This window comes from Chelmon rostratus, chromosome 2, assembly GCF_017976325.1.
Source record: "Chelmon rostratus isolate fCheRos1 chromosome 2, fCheRos1.pri, whole genome shotgun sequence".
Lineage (NCBI taxonomy): Eukaryota > Metazoa > Chordata > Actinopteri > Chaetodontiformes > Chaetodontidae > Chelmon > Chelmon rostratus.
The window spans coordinates 31223477-31244162 of NC_055659.1; the positions used below are offsets into that span (position 1 = coordinate 31223477).

The 20686-nt window shown below is 43.0% G+C and overlaps 1 protein-coding gene across 7 annotated transcripts in view; it reads left to right on the forward strand.

The window, feature by feature from the left end:
- Positions 1-20686, forward strand: part of plekha6 (pleckstrin homology domain containing, family A member 6) — a 100903-nt gene that overhangs the window by 4837 nt on the left and 75380 nt on the right. The gene's annotated exons all lie outside the window — the stretch shown is intronic.

Below are 20686 nucleotides of genomic sequence, written 5' to 3' on the forward strand. Positions count from 1 at the left end.
TAGCTTCTTTCAAATTTAACAGAGCTAAATGCAAGTTCAAACCACGGCAGATTCACTTCCTTGGTTACATCTTTGAAAAGAGTTTCGTGAGACCCAATCCAGAGAAAATTGGTACAGAAAATTTCCCACAAAAACAAAACTTATCAGAGCTCAAGTGCTTTCTTTGTCAACAAATAGGGAAGGACCAGCCATCAAAACTTAGTCTCAGTTGTTTGTTACAAAGGAGTGTAATGTCCTGCATGTTATCAGTGCTTACTGCGTGCCAGCAACAACAAATTAAGTTGAAGTCAGACATGTTGCTTTACTATAAACCTGCACAGAGCATTCCCCTAAAAGTTTCTAATCTAAATCACCTTCTTGCTCTTTGTCAGATCAGTTTGTTAATGAAAAACTGTCTGAGAGAGCCAGAGTGACAGACTAGAGGGACATCATGCCTGACAATGAATCTGGAGGAAGATACACATTTTAGATGGACAATGCCTGTGTTCAGGAATAATGTGTATGTAAAATTATCCAAAATGTAAAAAAAAGAGCAATGATTGTCACGTTTCAGGGTTCAGAGGCTCAGGTGCAGACTCAGGTTTGGCAAAATAAGGAGTTTCATTAATAACAGAAAACGCTATGCAGACAGGGCATAGGAAAAACCAAATAGACATGAACTACTAGCGCCCTCTAACGGATGGGAAAAGAAACCGAAAATCACACCAACTGAAAAACCAACACAGACTTCTAACGGTATAGTGGAGAAAACTACATGGAGGGATAACTAATGAAAACTACTTTGTCCAACAATAACTAAAACACTATAATCACTAACAGAAAGTACCTAACCGAGGTTTATTGGCAGGACGAGCCCAGAATTAAACGCAATACCAAGGACTAATAGGTGGGGCCGGAGAGTACAGGCTGGACGCAGGACATGAGGGTTCCTGGATGGCAGAGGGTGGGGGTGGATGAAGTGGAAATGGAGCCAGGAGATACAGCGGAGCAGGTTGCGGTATGGCAGATGAGACCAGGCAGCGAGGACGGTATCTAGAGCACAAAAAAACAGAGTTAGAGCATATTCTTCTTCAGCAAGATAATCTATGATCAAACAACCAACAGACAGACTAACTGATGAGCTTTTACGATCCGGCGTCGAGTCGTGGTCAGCAGGCTTCTTAAATAGCGGAGAGAATGATGAACAGGTCATGCCTTGCTGCAGCTGCAATCACTTACTCCACGTCAGGAACAGGTGTGTCTCCAGCCAGTCAGAGTAGGCAGGAATAGGGTGATGAATGCTCCACTAGGCGGAGCCAGAGGTGGAGGGTATGACAATGATGTTTTAAGCAAGAGATGGCATCCAATAAATATTCCAGTCTTTACTTCATAATACTTTGTGAGACTATCACAGCTGATGCAAATCCTTTTAGATATTGAACTGAATTGTATATTAAGGATTCTCAAACACCTGTTCCAATGAAAATCAAGTTTTTAACCTTGTTTACCCATGTCCATGGGATGTTTTCAAATGCCACTAGATATATCAGGAGGAAAATGGCTGTGGGCTAGCTGTAATCAGAGGCAGGTTTTGTGCATACTAAATAAAAGCAACAGTGTAGAGTACCATCTATCATCTATGCAGTTATTTCTCTTTTTTTACTACAGGAAAAATGTATAAATATGTAATTTTGATGAATAAAGACAAGTTTTCTAGGGGGTTAATTGATGTCAGGAGAGGAACCTTTAGGAAATACATGACATATGTATATATTTCAGAAATAGTAATAATACAGATGAATATACTGAGATTAAAACAAAAGCACAGCCTATAATTACAGTAAGATTCGTTTATTTATATGACTCATGACTTGAATTTTTGTTAAACAAAATGGATGAATATAAAATATTAGATACTGAAGCACACCAGCAGTGAAAGGTAAGTTAGTACATTTACTCAAATATAGTAGTATTGAGTATTGTAATAGTATTGAGGTGCTTGCATGCATGTATTTCCATTATTTCCTCCATTTACTGGTACTCCACCACATTTCTGAGGGAATTTTTTGTACTTTTCAGATAAAAGATAAGCTCTCAGAGAAGCCTTTACACTAATACAACACATTGTTAATGATTAAACTACTGGTTTTTAACATTTGAGTTTTAGATGTCTTTGTGTTGTTAGCCTTTTCACCTAAGAGATATTCCCCCTCTAAACTAAAACTGTTCAAATTATCCAGTATTTCACAAAGAACAAACAAAAGAAAAAACTAAAAAAAAAAAGTCCAAAAACTGAAATCCATACTTCTTTTCTCTCCCACTTTCCATTTTTTTTAAGTATGGTTACTCCCTTCCTTGCTCCTCCATTTTCTGGCCCATAAGCTAGAAATTAGTCAGTCTGTGATGTCCAGGTTTATGCGGTGAACTGCAGTAATACTGTGTGCATGGAGATGTTTAAAATTACTGAAAGCAGCCTTTCTGATCATTAAATTGTTAAATAAAACAATCATACATCAAAACAACACACATAAAGAATCACCTGGATTGGTTGAGGTGGAGTGAAATGTCCATGTGGGTTCAGATCTCTATTAGTTCAGGGGACACCCAGGGTTTGTTATCTGGGAAACACTGCACCTTCCTGGTTGGCTCAGTGTTGTCCACACAAAAGTTTATGTTGTCCGTGATGCATGATGTCAAACTGTCAATGTCCTCCCCATGAGGACTGCACAACACTTCCCAGTCGGTGGTGTCAAAACAGTCCCTCAGTGCCATAATGGACTCCTCTGAACATGTCTTCACATACCTAATGGTTGGCCATTGTTTACTAACCAAAGCTGTGTAAGTAGGTTGCAGATGAACCAGGTTGTGATCAGATCTGCCCAGTAAGGGAGGGGTGAAGAGCTGTAAGCATCCTTGGTGTTTGCATACAGTAAACCCAGTGTTTTATTGTCTCTGGGGTGGCATTTCACATACTGGTTGAAGGTGGGGAGAGTTGAAGACAGGGAAGCATGACTGAAGTCTCCAGAGATGAGGAGGAAGGCCTGGGGGTGCGATGTCTGCAGCTGTGAGACCACAGTGTGTAGGAGCTCGCATGCTGCTGCCGTGTCAGCCAAGGGGGGGATGTACACAGTTATCCCGATGACATGCAAGAACTCCCTCGGGACGTAATCCGGCCAAATGCTAACAGCTAGCGGCTCAATGTCTCCTGTGCAGCGCTGCTCCTTTGCACTGATATGTGCTGGATGACACAATATCTTGTTCACAAACATCGCTATGCCCCCTCCCTTCCTCTTACAGCACTCCGTTGTTCACCTGTCTGCTCTCAGGTTGAACTTCCTGACCTGACATATGAAGGACATCCCTCATTGCACCCTCTTGATGGTTGAGGCTATGTTTGAATTACACCTTAGGTCCTGGGAGATAGTGAATCACAGAAACCAGAGGTTTTCCACAGTGGAAGCTTGTTTTTGAGGATGGTATAGGAGGCAGTGTTGAGGGGCACTCAAGTCCACTATCATCTCCACGGTTTTGAGCATGTTCAGGTCCAGGTTGTCCTGACTGCACCAGAGGACCAGCTGTTCGACCTCCTGTCTGTATACAGACTCGTCTCCTGAGGTGCAGTTGCAGGTGTAGAGGGAAAAGAGCAAGGGGGAAAGCCCACATCCCTTGTGCAGTCTGATGCTCTAGGTACGAGATGTGATTTCCCCCAGCGTAACTTGCTGCTTCCTGTCTGTGAAGAAGTTTGTGATCCACTGACAGGTGGAGGCTGGCACAGTGAGCTGGGTGAATTTTGAGTGGATGATTTCTGGGATGTTGAATGCAGAGCTGATGTCCACAAATTGGATCCTTGTATATGTCCCTGGGTAGTTAAGGTGTTGCAGGATGTAGTGCAGTCATGTTGAATGCATCCTCCACCGGCCAGTTTGCCTGGTAGGCAAATTGCAAGTGGTCCAGCAGGAGCCCTGTGATGTCTTTAAGGCGAGTCAACACTCATCTTGAAAAGGATTTCATGATCACAGATGTCAAGGCGATGGGCCTGCAGTCATTTAATTCTGAGATGGAGGTTTTTTTGGTTTATTATGGAGCATTTGAAGAATGAGGGGACTTCAAACTGCTCCGGTTGAAAATCTGTGTGAAGATGGATGTCAGCTGGTCAACACAGATTTTCAGATAGGAGGGGGCCTGAGGCCTTCCTGATATTCTGTCTCTTGAAGAGCTGATACATCCTGTTCACAGATCCTGAACGCTGGTGGAGGGTGAGTGGGAAGAGGTGAGAGTGATGCAGAATCGTTTTTGATGTCCGAGCCGAGGTGGGTGATGGGTGTTGATGGGGTCTATTAAACCTGCAGTAGAATGTATTCATGTCAGTGGATAGGCTCCTGTAGTTGGTAATGTCCTGCAGTTTTCTCCAAACTGATGAAGGGTTGTTAGCTGAAAAGCTGTCCTCAAGCCTTTTGGTGTAGTACCTTTTTGCTACTTTTATTTCCTTTGCCAGTGTGTTTCTGGCTTGGTTATACAGGACTCTGTCCTTGCTTCTGTAGGGCTCATCCTTAGCCTGGTGAAGCTGCCTGAGTTTTAGCCAAAAGCATGGCTTATTGTTGTTGTATATGCAGAAGGGTTTAATTGGAATTTATTTGGCATTTGAATGCAAAGAAAATAAAAAGCAAATACAAATATTTAAAGGAATTATATTCATTAACTTCTGTCATTTTAACCTTAACTACAAAACCTGTCACAAAGGATGGGATAGCCTAGCCTTTGACAGATTAATGTCCACCAGTGTTCAGTTGGTTAGTGTAATCTTTTATCTTATAATCTTTTGTGTAGCCACTATAAAATGAATCAAATTTTAACCTTAAGTTCAACACCTTTGAGGAAGGATTCAGAGTCTAGTCCTTAGAATATTAATTTCCACCAAAGGTGAATTAAGTTCAGTTAAATGGCAGTGTCTTGGCTGTTGCTCTTCTGGAGGCTACTTATCTGGAGTGAGGCTTCAAATGTTGTTCCTGGGATCTGTTAGAGCCACTCTCCCAGTTTGGGGGTTACTGCCCCGAGTTCCCCCCCACTACCACACACCAGCCTTGACCTTCCACATCCGTTCTAGCTGCTCTTTCAACCCTCGGTACTTCTCAGTTTTCGCGTGTTCCTTCTTCCTGATGTTGAAGTCAGCTAGGATCGCCACATCTATTACCACCACCCTCTTCTGCTCTTTGTCCACCATCACTATGTCCGGTTGGTTAGCCAGGAGCTGTTTGTCAGTCTGGATACTGAAGTCCCACGGAATCTTGGCCCTGTTGTTCTCAGCCACTATCTGTAGTATGGCCCATTGGGATTTGGGTACTTCTATTCCATACTGGTTGCAGATGTTTCTGTGTACTATCCCAGCCACTTGGTTGTGCCTCTCCATGTATGCTGATCCAGCTAGCATCTTACATCCTGCTACTATGTGCTGGACAGTTTCAGGGGCTTATTTGCACAGTCTGCATCTTGGGTCTGATCTTCTCTGGTAGATCCTGGCCTCTATGGCTTGTTCTTGTGCTGCCATGATTAGTGCCTCTGTGATGTCTGTCAGTCCTGCATTTTCCAGCCACTGGTAGAATTTCTTGATATCAGCTACTTCCTCTATCTGATGTGGTACATGCCATGTAGGGGCTTGGATAAGAGATGGATAAAGCTGTGCAATTTGAAAGGATTCAAAACTATCCTGAATTGTTGTCTTGGTCCTGGACAGGTATGTAATACGGGGAATATTGATAAGTGTAGCTTTCTCAACAAAAGGCTTATGTCCTATTCGACAGGACGAGTATTACAAGGGGACCTTATGATTTAGAATTTTAATGAGTTGTTGGTGCCAGGACCACCTGACCATATAGCTCCCCCTCTTTGTTCCTACCAGAACCATCTCAGAGTAACCGGTTGAGAGGCTTGGCTGTTTTTTTTTTAAATATATTTAAAAATGTTGCAACATTACCTTTAGGTCTTTCTCTAATTGTGAAGCTCTTAGCTTGCGTGTGAGAGTAACGGGGGGGGGGGGCAACAGGGAGTTATAGTCCAGGTTGTATGTTTGTGCGGGGGGGGGTTAGGGAGAGTTCAGCATCGGGGGGGGCAGAGCAGGGAGAGAGTTCAGCATCGGGGGGGGGGCAGAGCAGGGAGAGAGTTCAGCATCCTGACAGCCTGGTGGACGAAGCTGTCCTGCAGTCTGCTGGTCTTGGCCCGCAGGCTCTGCAGTCTCCTCCCTGATGGCAGCAGGCTGAAGAGGCTGTGTGACGGGTGGGTGGGGTCTCTCGCAATGTAAAGGGCTTTGCAGGTGAGGCAAGAGGCACAGACGATCTTCTCAGCTGCTCTCACGATGCGCTGGAGGTTCTTCCTGCAGGACGTGGAGCAGGCGCCATACCACACAGTGATGCTGCTGGTCAGAACGCTGTCGATGGTGCCCCTGTAGAAGGTGTGCATGATGGGGACCGGGGCTCTACTTCCTCCGCAAACGGAGGAAGTAGAGGCGCTGGTTCGCTTTCTTGGCCAGTGATGTGGTGTTTGTGGTCCAGGAGAGTACCTCGGTGATGTGCACACCCAGGAATTTGGTGCTGCTCACCCTCTCCACCCTTCTCCTTAAGTCCACAACAATCTCCTTCGTCTTCTCCACATTCAGAGAGAGATTGTTGTGTTCACACCACAAGGCCAGGCGGCTCACCTCGCTCCTGTAGTCCGTCTTGTCGTCATTGCTGATGAGACCCACCACAGTTATGTCATCGGCAAAGTTGACGAGGAAGTTGGAGCTGTGCGATGGAGTGCAGTCGTGGGTCAGCTGAGCTGAAGTCTATGAGCAGCATTCTGATGTCTTTTTTTGTCCAAAAAAAGAGAAAAAAGCAGAGTGGAAACAGTCATTGTAATAATATTAAATGACCCCACATCCTTGGTGACCCCTGACCTCCTAGTCATTTGTCCTACTCCTGTCTATGCCTAAATGAAGTTCAAATCTGGCTGTGGAATAATCTCCTTCTACTGAATACAGACAAATTCAGTGTCATTATCGTAGGCCCAGACCACTCGTAATCACATCTCACCACAGCTTGATTTATTCAGTTACATCAGTATTACCTCTAGCTGCTTGTTCTAATTTTGGTGTCTCTTTTGATAATAATCTTCATTTTAAACACACAACAAACAAATAATTGTCCAGTCTTGTTTTGCATAGTTCAGGAGTTTAAAATTTTGCTGTCAAACCAAATGGCAACCACCAGGACTGAAAAGCTATACCAGTGAGGAAGTACCAGAAACAATTCCAGTGACGTTGAGCTTAGTTGGCTGGCATAATGCAAGTGTTTTTTGTCTGCAATGGACAGCGAGGTAAAATTCCTAAATATTCCATTTCCTAAAACTTCTTTGCATTAAAATCTTTCCATGGTAAACCCGGGGGATGCTGTTAGGAATGAAAAGGTGGATGAAAATAGACAGGTTCGGTTTGCATCATTTTAGCATTTGCATCCCTCATCAGAATAGCACAGAATCTACAAGGAGGGAGGGAAGGAAGGGAGGAAGGGATGACAAAAAACAACTGAGGGAAAGATGTATGAGAAGATCATTGAACACCAAAAACAAGGGAAAGAATGTAGAACACAGGATAAAACACATTTCTATAAACTGTTAAGTGAATATGCAAAATATATTTTTCTGCTCTATTATCTGTCAATAAAGGCCACATATTTGAAAACAAAAACAGAATTACAATATGTTTGGTTCAAGTATAGTGCACAAATTCAATATTCCATTTATAAATATTTCAGAAGAGAAGAAAGTAGATTCAAGATTCAAGATTCTTTATTGTCTTTGAGCATGACATTACAATGAAATTTGCATTGCAACCCCCATGTTAGAAACAAGATAATAAGAAAGATAAACATTAGAAAGAATAAAATTAAGATAACTACAATAAAATAAACCAACATGCAATAAAAATATTCGTAAATGCAATTAAAAATATACCAGAATGAAAATATACTATGGCAATAAAATATACTAAAAAATAAACAATAAAATATGCCAGTGAAATGTACCAACAGAATAAGATTTAGTTATATATATAAGAGAATAGTTAACTAGCAAACATATACAAAGCTATGCTTTATCTGGATGGGTAAAGTGAAAACACAGACTTGTCACACAGGTTCTTTCTGTGTCACACTGTAGTGTAATTTGTGCAAATGATATGTTTTGCAATTCTTGTTGCCGTCAAAGTGTTCAGTTTCATTCCATGTTCTTCCTCAGCAGATGGAGTTCGCTCACCTTCATGGAGATGCTCAGTTGCCATAACATGACCTAAATAATAAATAAAAAAGTAATTTATTATGGGACAACCAGTGTTCTATCACTGGGTGTCACGTAATAAAAGGTTTTATCTTGACAACAACTATTTCTGAGGTTTCTACCAAATACTTTTCACTTCATTTTTTAGCGTAGTTCTCTACCTCAAAAGCCAAGATATGTTGGTTACCAGTAAGTTCCAAAACTGTATAAAAAATGACTGATATTAAATGATTCATTTTAGGGTTTTCTGATTTAAGGAGAATTACTTGGTTGAGGTTACAAAAAGTTTGTGGGCATGGTTAAAAGAAACAATGGCTGAAGAGGAAACAGGATGCAAACCATGGTCTGTGGTGTCAGAGTCAGACCCTGCCATACTAGCAAATTGGTTTCCTTCCCTCCATCCTTTTTTCTTCCCTGTCTTTCCTCTCCTCATCTACAGGTCTGCAATTTAAGTTATTTTTTTCAGACGGATTCCCACGATAGAGCAAAAAATAAAAAGACACCCCCACCCCAACAGCAAAAGGAGTAGATGTTTGTACCTGTCGAGAACTGGACAGGAGTTCTGTATAGATACACACAGTCTGACAGCAGCTGGGACCACATGTTTCGTTTCGCTTTTTGTTTTTTTTGTTGAAACACTGTCCTTTCTGAGAAAACCAGGAGAAGTATGAGAGACACTGATGCACAGACAATGAAAGAAATAGAAATAGAGACACACATAACGATACACCATTTATCACCCAGACTGAGGAGACTGAAAAAGCCAAGTGTTGCAATTCTCTGCAAGAAGACAGCAATTGTGTGTGTGTGTGTGTGTGTGTGTGTGTGCGTGTGTAACAGAGAGAGAGAGAGAGTGAGATACAGAGAGAGAGAGAAGGGGATAAGCAGAGAGAGAGGAGAGGGAGAGACAGGTAGGGAAACAGGCAGAGAGAAAGGCATGCAGTCTGAAGGAGAGAGAAAAGGACAGCGGTGTGCATCTCTCTCCTCTCATCCATTTGTCGAGCTGCTTGCCACCTTTCTGTTCTTCCCTATCGCTCCTCCATCTGTCCCTCCGTCCATCCCATCTCCTGTGCTGTTGGTACATGACTTATCCAGAGGAGGATGTTGAAGTTCCGTGTGGACAGGAGAGTCAGGTAGGTGGAGGGAAAAAAGAGGAAGTGACATGCAGGGCTGGAGTTTGGACAAGACAAGGAAGAAGAGGAGAGGAGGGGAGGACGGGAGGTTGATGGAGGAGTGGACGGCCAGGAGCTTGGAGGTCAGAGATGACTGCAATGCAGTGCCGTCATGAAACACAGGGAAACCATAAGCCCTGCTGTGTATGTATGGCTGCTGTGTGTGCTTCATGTACAGTGATGTATAGAGTACAGTGTGTTGGTTTGTCTGTGTGTGTGTGTGTGTGTGAGAGAGAGAGAGAGAGAGAGAGAACCATGTGACACAGTGGGGTTGTGTGTCTGGCTGGTTTGTTGGTGCAATGCTAAATGAGGAGCAGGAATTTAATGTTGGTTAAATTTTATTTGCATGTTGTTGGTGGTAAGTGTCCCTCGCTGTGGTGATTTATTTTTTTTACTTTACTACACATCAGTTGTCAGTCAATGGCTGTTTCCTTTCACAATATGTTGATTCAGTATTATTTTCTGTAGTTATCACATTTATCTGTTCTGCCAAAGTTGAGTACATCTTAAGCACAATACTCACATGTAGGGCTAAACAATTTTAGGAAAATATCTAACTGAGATTCGTCTGATATATTCCAAATAAATTGCAGTTCAGCATGAACATCCATCGTTGACCTTGAAAGTCGTTAACAATAAGGAACTCAGCGTCTAAGGGCTTTCATCCATATCTAATGACCTTCCTCAGCAGATGGAACTTGCTCAGTTACTGACTGATACTGTTACTTAAGTTCTAGCTGCTAAGGAAACCCAAGAAATGTGATTGAAGGCTCCAGAAAAACTGGACATAAGGTTTCAATTATTTTTGGTCAAAATAAAATTGTTTTCCATAAAACTCCAGTCCTGTAATTGTGGTCTCTATAACATCAAATCTTAGTGGACCAAGAATGACTGCAAATGTATTTTTTTCATAAAATAATCCTCCTGTTGAGGTCCTTTTATTTTTATTTCCTAACCAGTCAGTCAGATAAAGGTCTTATTAGTGATTTGATAGAACAATTGACCAATGTAGCTCCAATTTATTGAGGCACTATATATATATTTAAGAATAACTGTGCTCATAATATTAACATTAGTAATGGTCAGGAGGGTTTAAATCACCCAATATGAACCTAGCAATCAGAGTACATTTTATAGTAACAATACGACTATCAATGGGCCCCTAGTATTAAGAAGAACAATAATAACAATAATAATAATAATAATAACTAAATCATAAATAATAAACAGTTTGAATAGCACTCATTGCATAATCATAATCACCAACACCTTTAAGATAAAAATTTGAAAAAAAAAAAAATATAAATATGCAATATTACACTACTAACCAACAAGAAACTAGACCTTTTCTTGGCATGGTCTTTACTTATACAACAATTGTACAGGATGGTGACAGCATCTGCACTGCACCTTGCTGACAACACCATGGTTCCAGGCCTCATCAAGTACAATGATGAGTTAGCTGATAGGAACAACTGTGTCACAGTTGGCAGCATGGTGTACAGACAATTAATTCAATTCAATTCAATTTTATTAATATAGTGCCAGATCACAACCAAAGTTGTCTCAGAGAGAGAGAGAGACAGAGAGCAAGAAATCAGAAATCACAGTATTGACAGCTCTAATAGATTTATAACTATATATAGTACATACGGTATAGTATATGCATATGTGATATATTTATGTATGTGATGTATTTACATGTTAATGGCTGAACATAATAAAGCACTATTGATCTCATAACAATGGTAGTATAGCTAATAGTGAAAAGCTGCACCGGATGTCCAGCTAGGCCATTGCAGGAGCACAGCTGTAATCAGTAGTGCAGGTTCAGCCGCTCTCCATGTGGATCTGCGAGGCGAGAAAGTAAGTTAGTAACATGCCTTGGTAGGACAGGAATACATACAGATGGAGAGGGAGAGAAGAACAGAGGACATTTGTTTGTCATTGGAAGTCCCTCATCAGCCTAATCCTATGGCAGCATAACTAGGGGCTGGTCCAACGGAACCTGCGCCAGCCCTAAGTGTAAGCTTTATCAAAAAGGAAAGTTTTAAGCCTGCTCTTACATGGAGATAGGGTGTCCCCCTCCCGGACAACGACTGGAAGATGGTTCCACATGGCTAATATTGGAGACATATCTTTTCCTCGTTTTTGTCAGAACATGTGCCACAGCGTTCTGGATCAGCTGGAGAGTACTTAGCAATGACTTGGGGCAACCTGATAGGAAGGAATTGCAATAATCCAACCTAGAAGTGACAAATGTGTCGGCTAGTTCCTTTAGGTGGTACTGGAGGCCAGGGCAATGCCATCCATAGTTGTTATATGAAAAGATAAGATAAGATAAAACTTTATTTATCCCCAGCCGCGGAAATTGGGCATTACAGCAGTATGTGTAGCAGCAGGAAGAAAAATAGAAGCAGAGATAGATTAGAAAAAATAAAATACAAAATAAAAAGAAGACTATATATGTACATACAGTTGTGCTCATAAGTTTACATACCCTGGCAGAATTTATGATTTCTTGGCCATTTTTCAGACAATATGAATGATCACACAAAAACCTTTCTTTCACTCATGGTTAGTGTTGTGCCATAGTTATTTATTATCAAACAACTGTGTTTATTCTTCTTCTTCTGAATTATAATGACAACAGAAAATACCCAAATGGCCCTGATGAGAAGTTTACAAAACCTGGAGGTTTGGCTTGATAACAGGCACACAAGTTGACACAAACGGGTTTGAATGGCTACTAAAGGTAACCATCCTCACCTGTGATCTATTTGCTTGTAATCGGTGTGTGTATAAAAGGTCAGTGAGTTTCTGGGCTCTTGACAGACCCTTCATCTTTCATCCAGTGCTGCACTGACATTTCTGGCTTCTAAATCATGGGGAAAGCAAAAGAATTGTCAGAGGATCTGTGGGAAAAGGTAATTGAACTGTATAAAACAGGAAAGGGATGAGAGATAGAAGTGGAAGAATGGGCAGCTTTACCATCTGACAAAATAAAGACCCTCATCTGCAACTACCACAAAAGACTTCAAGCTGTCACTGATGTTAAAGGGGGGAATACACAGTATTAAGAACTGGGGTATGTAAACTTTTGATCAGGGTCATTTGAGTAGTTTCTGTTGGTAATATGATTTAAGAAGAGTAAATACAGTTGTTTGATGGCTTCACCCAACCACTTATCCGCTATCGGTTTTTGGCGCCGTCCCAGTTGGCAGCCTGTAGCAGCAGCTCCCGTCGTGTTTTTTAAGTTTTCGTTTATTTGTCCGTTCGTTCTTTTTTTTCTGTTTTCTGATCAATCACAACCTGTTCGTTAGAGTTGCGACAATGTCTGGACTTAAGTTTGCTACCCTTCTCCGTGTTTTTCTTCTACTTTCCCTACTTTTTGTAACTGGGAACTATGCCGACGGCAGCGGTGGCAGCATTGTTTACAGGCGCGAACAGCTGATTGCGCTGTGTAAACCCGTGCTGCTGCCCGGAGACAGACCTGTGGTCCTGCAGGAGTTACGGAGGAGAAGCCGGGGCTGCAGGTCTGAAGTAAAAAGGAGGGAAAAAAGGAGAAGACACAAACCAGCGGTCCCAGCGATTATAACGGGGAACGTGAGGCGTTGGGGAATAAAACGGACGAGCTGGCAGCGCTGGTGAAGACCCCGAGGGAATACCGTGAGTGTAGTTTATTTTGCTTCAGTGAAACATGGCTGCACTCGCACATCCCGGACAGCAGCGTTGAGGTCCCAGGATACAGTTTGGTACGGGGAGACAGAGACTTTTCCAAAAGTTTGAAGAAGAAGGGCGGCGGACTTGCACTTTATGTCAGTGAGAGGTGGTGCAACCCCGGACATGTTAGCGTGAAGGAACGTCTCTGTACCCTCGACATTGAACTGCTGGCTGTGGGAATGCGCCCGTATTATTTACCGAGGGAGTTCACGTCCACCATTGCTATCGCTGTTTACATCCCCCTGTCAGCTGATGCAGCGGTAGCCTGTGACGTCATCAGCTCCACCGCAGCTAAACTACTGACTGAACACCCGGACTCATTCATGGTTATTACAGGTGATTTTAATCATGCTTCACTGAACAACACCTTAAATAACTTTCATCAGTACATCGACTGCCCCACCAGAGACAATAAAACCCTGGATCTTCTTTATGCCAATGCCATTGACGCATATGACGCCACTGCCCTCCCCCCCTTGGCAGGTCAGACCACAACCTGGTCAGGATGACTCCAAGGTATGTCCCCCTGGTGAAAAGACAACCCAAGCACACCAGGACAGTAAGGAGATGGACACATGATGCCACTGAAGCACTGCAGGACTGCTTTGAGTCGACAGACTAGGATGTACTCTGTGAGCCACATGGGGAGGACATTGACAACATGACCGACTGCATTAGAGAGTACATCAGATTCTGTGAGGACACCACCATGCCAGCCCGGACTGTATGCTGCTTCTCCAACAACAAGCCCTGGATTACCAGCGACCTGAAGGCACTGCTGAATGAGAAAAAGAGGGCTTTCAGGTCTGGAGACAGAGAGGAGCAGAGGAGAGTGCAGCACAGACTCCAAAACATGCTGAGGAAGTGCAAGGACGACTACAGGAGGAAGCTGGAAGCCGAACTCCAACAGAACAGTGTGAGAGATGTGTGGACGGGAATGAAGCACATCACAGGGATGAAGGGGAAGGACAGGCAGACATCAGGGAGCCTGGACAGAGCAAACCAGTTCAACCAGTTTTTTAACAGGTTTAGCTCACCTCCTGCTACCTCTCAGACGCCCCCTGCCTCCCACACACCCACACTGTCCCAAATGGCTTGCACCACCCCCCAGCATTCTCCTGCACAACACCTCTCCATCTGCCCCCCCTCCTCCTCCTCCTCCTCCCCTTCCCCCACTGAGGACACCAGCATTAACCACCCAATGGTGACTTCAGGCCAGGTAAAGAGGCAGCTGGAAAGACTCAATCAGCGAAAGGCAGCAGGCCCTGATGGCATCACACCCAGGATCCTGAAGACCTGTGCTAGCCAGCTGTCTCCTGTACTTGAACATCTGTTCAACCTGAGCCTGAGTCAGGAGAAAGTCTCGAGGCTGTGGAAGACGTCCTGCTTGGTTCCAGTCCCCAAGAAGCCGAGGCCATCTGACCCAGCTGACTACAGACCAGTCACCCTCACATCCCATGTGATGAAAGTCCTGGAGAGATTGGTCCTAGCCCAGCTGAGTCCACAGTTGAAGACATTCCTTGACCCCCTGCAGTTTGCCTATCAGCCCCATTTAGGAGTCGATGACGCTGTCATTTACCTGCTGCAACGAGCCCATATGCATCTTGATGGTGGAGGAGGCACTGTAAGAATCACATTCTTTGATTTCTCCAGTGCCTTCAACACCATTCAACCTCTGCTATTGGGTGAGAAGCTGCGGGGGATGGGTGTTAACGACACAGTGATCTCCTGGATTACTGACTACTTGACAGGCCGGCCACAGTTTGTCCGTCTGGGCAGTGGGCTGTCTGATGTGGTGGTCAGTGATACAGGAGCTCCACAGGGGACTGTGCTTTCTCCCTTCCTCTTCACCTTATACACCACTGACTTTAAGTACAACTCTGAGTCATGTCACCTGCAGAAGTTCTCTGATGACTCAGCTGTTGTCGGGTGTATAAGAGAGGGAGAGGAGGGGGAGTACAGGACACTGATAGACAACTTTGTTGAGTGGTCCGAACAGAACCACCTGAGGCTGAACATCAGCAAGACCAGAGAGATGTTGATCGACTTCAGGAGGAAGAAGACGCCTTCACAGCCACTACAGATCAAAGGGGAGGTGGTGGGAGAGGTCGAGGACTACAAATACCTTGGAGTGGTGATCGACAACAGACTGGACTGGAAATCCAACACAGAGACTGTGTACAAGAAGGGAAGGGAAGCAGACTCTACTTCCTGAGGAAACTTAGATCCTTCAATGTGTGCAGCAAAATGTTGGAGATCTTCTATCAGTCTGTTGTTGCCAGCGCCATCTTCTTTGCTGTCGTTTGTTGGGGCAGCAGCATCAGAGCCAGCGACACCAACAAACTTGATAAGATCATCAAGAAGGCTGGCTCTGTACTTGGACTCAGACTTGAGTCTTTTGAGACTGTGGTGGAGTGGAGGATGCTGAATAAACTGCTATCCATCATGGACAATGATCAGCACCCTCTACACCACACAGTGGACAGACAGCGAAGCACCTTCTCCCACAGGCTGCTACAGCTCCGCTGTCGAAGGGACAGATACAGGAAATCTTTCCTGCCACATGCCATTACACTGTACAATAACAGCTGAAAATAATAATAATAATAATAATAATAATAATACAATACTTCCTACCACTACTGTTTGCTTTTGATATTTTATTATTATGTATATAATTTTTTACTGCTTGCTATTTCGATATTTTATTTTATATCGTTTGTTCCTACAGTCACGGTACACTTTATTTTCACTGCCATTTGCTTTTGATATTCTTATTTTGATATTCATTTGCATTTGATATTCTTTTTGTGCTATATTTTTTACTACTGTTTACTATTTGGCTATTTTATTATTATTGTTATGTATATAATCTTTTTACTGCTCGCTATTTTTATATTTTGATTATGTATAGTTTGTTCTTTATAGTCTTATTTTCACTTATTTCACTGTGTGTAATGCTGCTGCTGCACTGCAATTTCCCAGCTTGGGATAAATAAAGTCTATCTATCTATCTATCTATCTATCTATCTATCTATCTTACCATGCGTGAAAGAAAAGTTTTTGTGTTATCATTCATATTCTATGCAAAATGACCAAGAAATCATAAATTCTGCCAGGGTATGTAAACTTATGAGCACAACTGTATTATACAAGCAAAATGAAATTTGACTATATAAAAGAAAAATAAGGTGTGTAGAAAAAAAAATATAAAAAATATGTAAAAAGTATTTTGTGCCCCAATAACTGTGGAAAACAAACAATGTAAACTGCCTTCAGATTAAAAATAATAATAATACAAAATACAAAACAGTAAATAACATGTAATATTGCACAAAATATAAAAGGAAATATATAATATTATATATATCCACATACAAAATGTATGGATATAAGCATAATTTGTCAACAACATGAACACAGTCTTATGTTAAGTGGTGTTAGAGTTGAATAATCTGGCAGCTGATGGAATGAAGGACCTGCGGTAGCCTTTCTTATGCACTGGATGCAGCAGTCTGTTACTAAAGGAGCTGCTAAGGTCCCCCACTGTGTCATGCAGGGGGTGGGAGGGGTTGTCCATGATCAATGTCATCTTGGCTAACACCCTCCTCTCACCTACACCCTTAGTGGTGTCCAGAGGGCAGTCCAGGACAGAGCCAGGTCTCCTGACCAGTTGACTAGGTCTCTTTCTGTCCCTCTCAGAGCTTCCACAGCCCCAGCAGACCACAGTCATAGAAAGTCCTCAGTAATGTCCGACATACTCCAAAGGACCTCAGTCTTCTCAGGAGATGAAGACGACTTTGGCCCTTTCTATACAGGGCATCAGTGTTTGTGTACCAGTCCAGTTTATTGTTTAAGTGTACACCCAGGTATTAGTACCCCTCCACGATTTCAATGTCAGATCCCTGGATGCACATTGCTATAGTTTGTGGTGCTTTCCTGCGGAAGTCTATCACCATCTCCTGAGTCTTGCCGGCATTGATGTGCAGGTGGTTTCGTCCACACGTCGGAGAACTTCTGGAGGTGGCAGCCGGTTGTGTTGTGTCTGAAGTCCAATGTGTAGAGGGTGAAAAGGAAAGGAGAGAGCACAGTACCCTGCGGAGCCCCGGTGCTGCACACTGCCACATCAGACACACAGTCGCGAAGCCTCACATACTGTGATCTGTTGGTGAGGTAGTCAATGGTCCATGCAGCCAGGTGACAGTCTACCGCGGCACTTTAAAGCTTCCCCCTCAGCAGTGATGGCTGGATCGTCTTGAAAGCACTGGAGAAGTCAAAAAACACAATCCTCACTGTGATCCCAGCACTCTCCAGGTGGGAAAGAGAGCGATGGAGCAGGTAGATGATAGCGTCTTCCACCAATGCCTGGTCGGTATGCAAACTGTAGGGGGTCCAGCTCGCTGCCCATCAGGTGACGAAGATGGTTGAGTATAATCCTCTCCAGTGTCTTCATCAGGTGTGAAGTTAAGGCTACAGGCCTGAAGTGGTTGGGCTCCCTGGGATCCATATTCTTTGACACTGGAACCACACAGGAAGTTTTCCACAGGGCAGGAACTCTCTCCAGGCTGAGGCTTATGTTGAAGATGTGCTGAACAACCCCACAGAGCTGATCTGCACAATCCCTGAGCAGTCTGGAGCTGATGCCATCAGGGCCAGTGGTCTTCCTCATCTTCCTCCACTTGAGCTCCTTCCTCACCTGATGGTTGTTATGTAGAGGCCAGGTGGGGGGCAGGGGGTTGACTCCTGTCGGGTGAGGAGGGGGGCTGGGTCCAAAGTCTGTGATGTGGATTGGGGGGGGGGGTGAAGTGGTGTAAAGATGGAGCTGCTTGTTTCAAGGATGCACTGGGGGGAAGGGAGGGGATGCTGGCAGGTAACGCCGTCTGGTCTGGGCTCTGGTGGATGTTTCCCAGTCGGTGGTGTCAAAACAGTCCCTCAGTTCCATACTGGACTCATCTGACCATGTCTTCACATACCTAATGGTTGACCATTGTTTACTCACCAAAGTTATGTATGTAGGTTGCAGGTGAACCAGGTTGTGATCAGATCTGCCCAGTAAGCATCCTTGGTGTTTGCATACAGTCAGTCCAGTGTTTTATTGTCTCTGGTGTGGCATTTGACATACTGGGTGAAGGTAGGGAGAGTTGAGGACAGGGAGGCGTGGTTAAAGTCTCCAGAGATGAGGAGGAAGGCCTGGGGGTGCGATGTCTGCAGCTGTGAGACCATGTTGTGTAAGAGCTTGCATGCTGCTCCCGCGTTGGCCAAGGGGGTTTCACAGTTATCGCGATGACATGCAAGAACTCCCCGGCAGGTAATAAGGAGAAACACACCAGAAAACACTTAAACAGAGGAGAATGGTCGGAGCTGCTTCAACAGGCTGTCACTTGTGCGGTGCCATCTTGCTGACAATGCAATACTGGCTATAGATTAATATAAACTGGCTCACGAGGATAAACTTGTTCCATACTTTTTAAAGCTTGCTATACTATTTACAGACAGCTGCATAATTATAGTTTTCACCTTTTTAGTTTTAACTGGCACAGAGGTGTTTCTTCTTAACATAACGGCAGCCACATAATCATGCCTAGCAAAAATTCAAGAATATCTAGTCAATGATCAACTGAAATCATTCTTCTCAGCCCATTCTATTCTAAGCACACAGAAATCAGGTTTTAGAGAAAAGCACTTTCACTTCATCCACCACAAATGTACATTATTTTGGCTTTGGATAGAAGCAGCTTTTTTATTGATCTTTCAAAGGCATTTGATACAGTCGATCATGCTTTGCTTTTATAAAGGCTTCACAGTATCAGATTTGATGAAATTGCTTGTAAATGGTTTCAGAGTTACCTCATGGACAGAAATCAGTGTGTGGCTATTAAAAAAGTTAACTGCTAATGAATTTGTGCAAATTGCTCAATCCCAGGGCCTGTTCTGTTCAGTCTTTAAACCGATGATATTGTTTTTTTTGTAAATGAGGGTAATGTACATCTTTTATGCTGGCAAAACCATTTTGTACTGTATTGCATACAATGTATATTCTTCTGTTCAGAAGAGTCCCTTCAACTCTATTGTGCTACTGACAAGTTGCACTCTTTGCACGTTTTAGGTATTTACTGGGGATCAAGAGCAATTTCTGATATTAGCTCGTGGTAGAAAGTTGTTTCACCGGATGATGGCTTTTGAACTTTGCACTGATAACGAGCCAGATGTTTCCTTTCCTCTTCAGCCCAGAGGACTCAACAGACCATTTTACCACTTCACCTCAGTCTTAAATGAGCTCAGGACCAGAGAAGGCGGTGGCATCTCAAGATCTGGTTTATATATGGTTTCGTCTTTGCATGGTAGAGTTTCAACTTGCATTTGTGAATGCAGTGACAAACTGTGTTCACAGACGGTGGTTTCTGGAAGTGTTCCTGAGCCCATGCTATGATGTCCACAAATTTTCTCGATTTTTTTTTTCATATTATTTCTTTCACTGTTAAAATAAAGCTGCCATAAAAGTCAGAGACTGTTCATTTATTTCTTAGTATGAAAACTTTCAAAATCAGTCGGGGATGAAATACTTATTTCCTTCACTGTACTTTATCTGCCATATGACTAATTGAAACACTTACCACTTCAGCTTCTTAATAAACAACTTTCAATGTCCTCAAAGTCCCTTTGAAGAATGCACTCCTTAGGCATGATAATGTTCAGTTCCTAGACTAATATGTTCAACTTTCTTCAGCTGAGTTTCAGGTTTTCAAGTCAGTTCCATATTCATACTTTCTTAACATTCCACTAAGGGTCAGTAATTGTCATACATTAATTATACGAGTTAAAGAGTCTTAAAGCTGTACATCATCTTGTATTAAATGTCTTCTGATGAACTTCCACGTTCATAACAGGCTGTTGTTATGTGCACTTAGTTTGGGTAGATTTCCTTGGTTGGTGTCACTGACTGGACACAAAACTTCTATACTGTCAGATGGCCAAATTCTGATTACTTTTCTCAATGGTTTGCTGTTTATATTTATTAGTTATTACAAAATGAATCACATTATGAACCGCATTTTCCTGTGCAAAAACACAACACAAAACATCAACGAAAGAAAAACACTCAGTGCTGTAGGAAATGATGTAGGCCTGCAAAACTATGAACTTAAAACCCAAGTTGTAATAAACTGTAATTATCTTTATCCTTGTTGATAATCCTGAACTTAAGGACATAAGACTGACTTCCTGTGATGTCATCTTTAACATCCATCCATTATCTATATGTTTTGGACAGTTGCAGGGGGCTGAAAGCAGGGGGCTGAAGCAGGGGGCTTGAGCTGAACCCAGCTGGCACTGGGCGAGAGGCAGGGCTGAACAGGTTGCCAGTTATTCACAGGTCTGGCACATAAAGACCAACAACCATTCAGACTCATATTCACATCCATGGCCAATTTAGAGTCAATTAAATTAACCTGCACATCTTTGAAGCAGGAGCACCCAGAAGAATCCCAGGAATCCAACGCAGATATGGC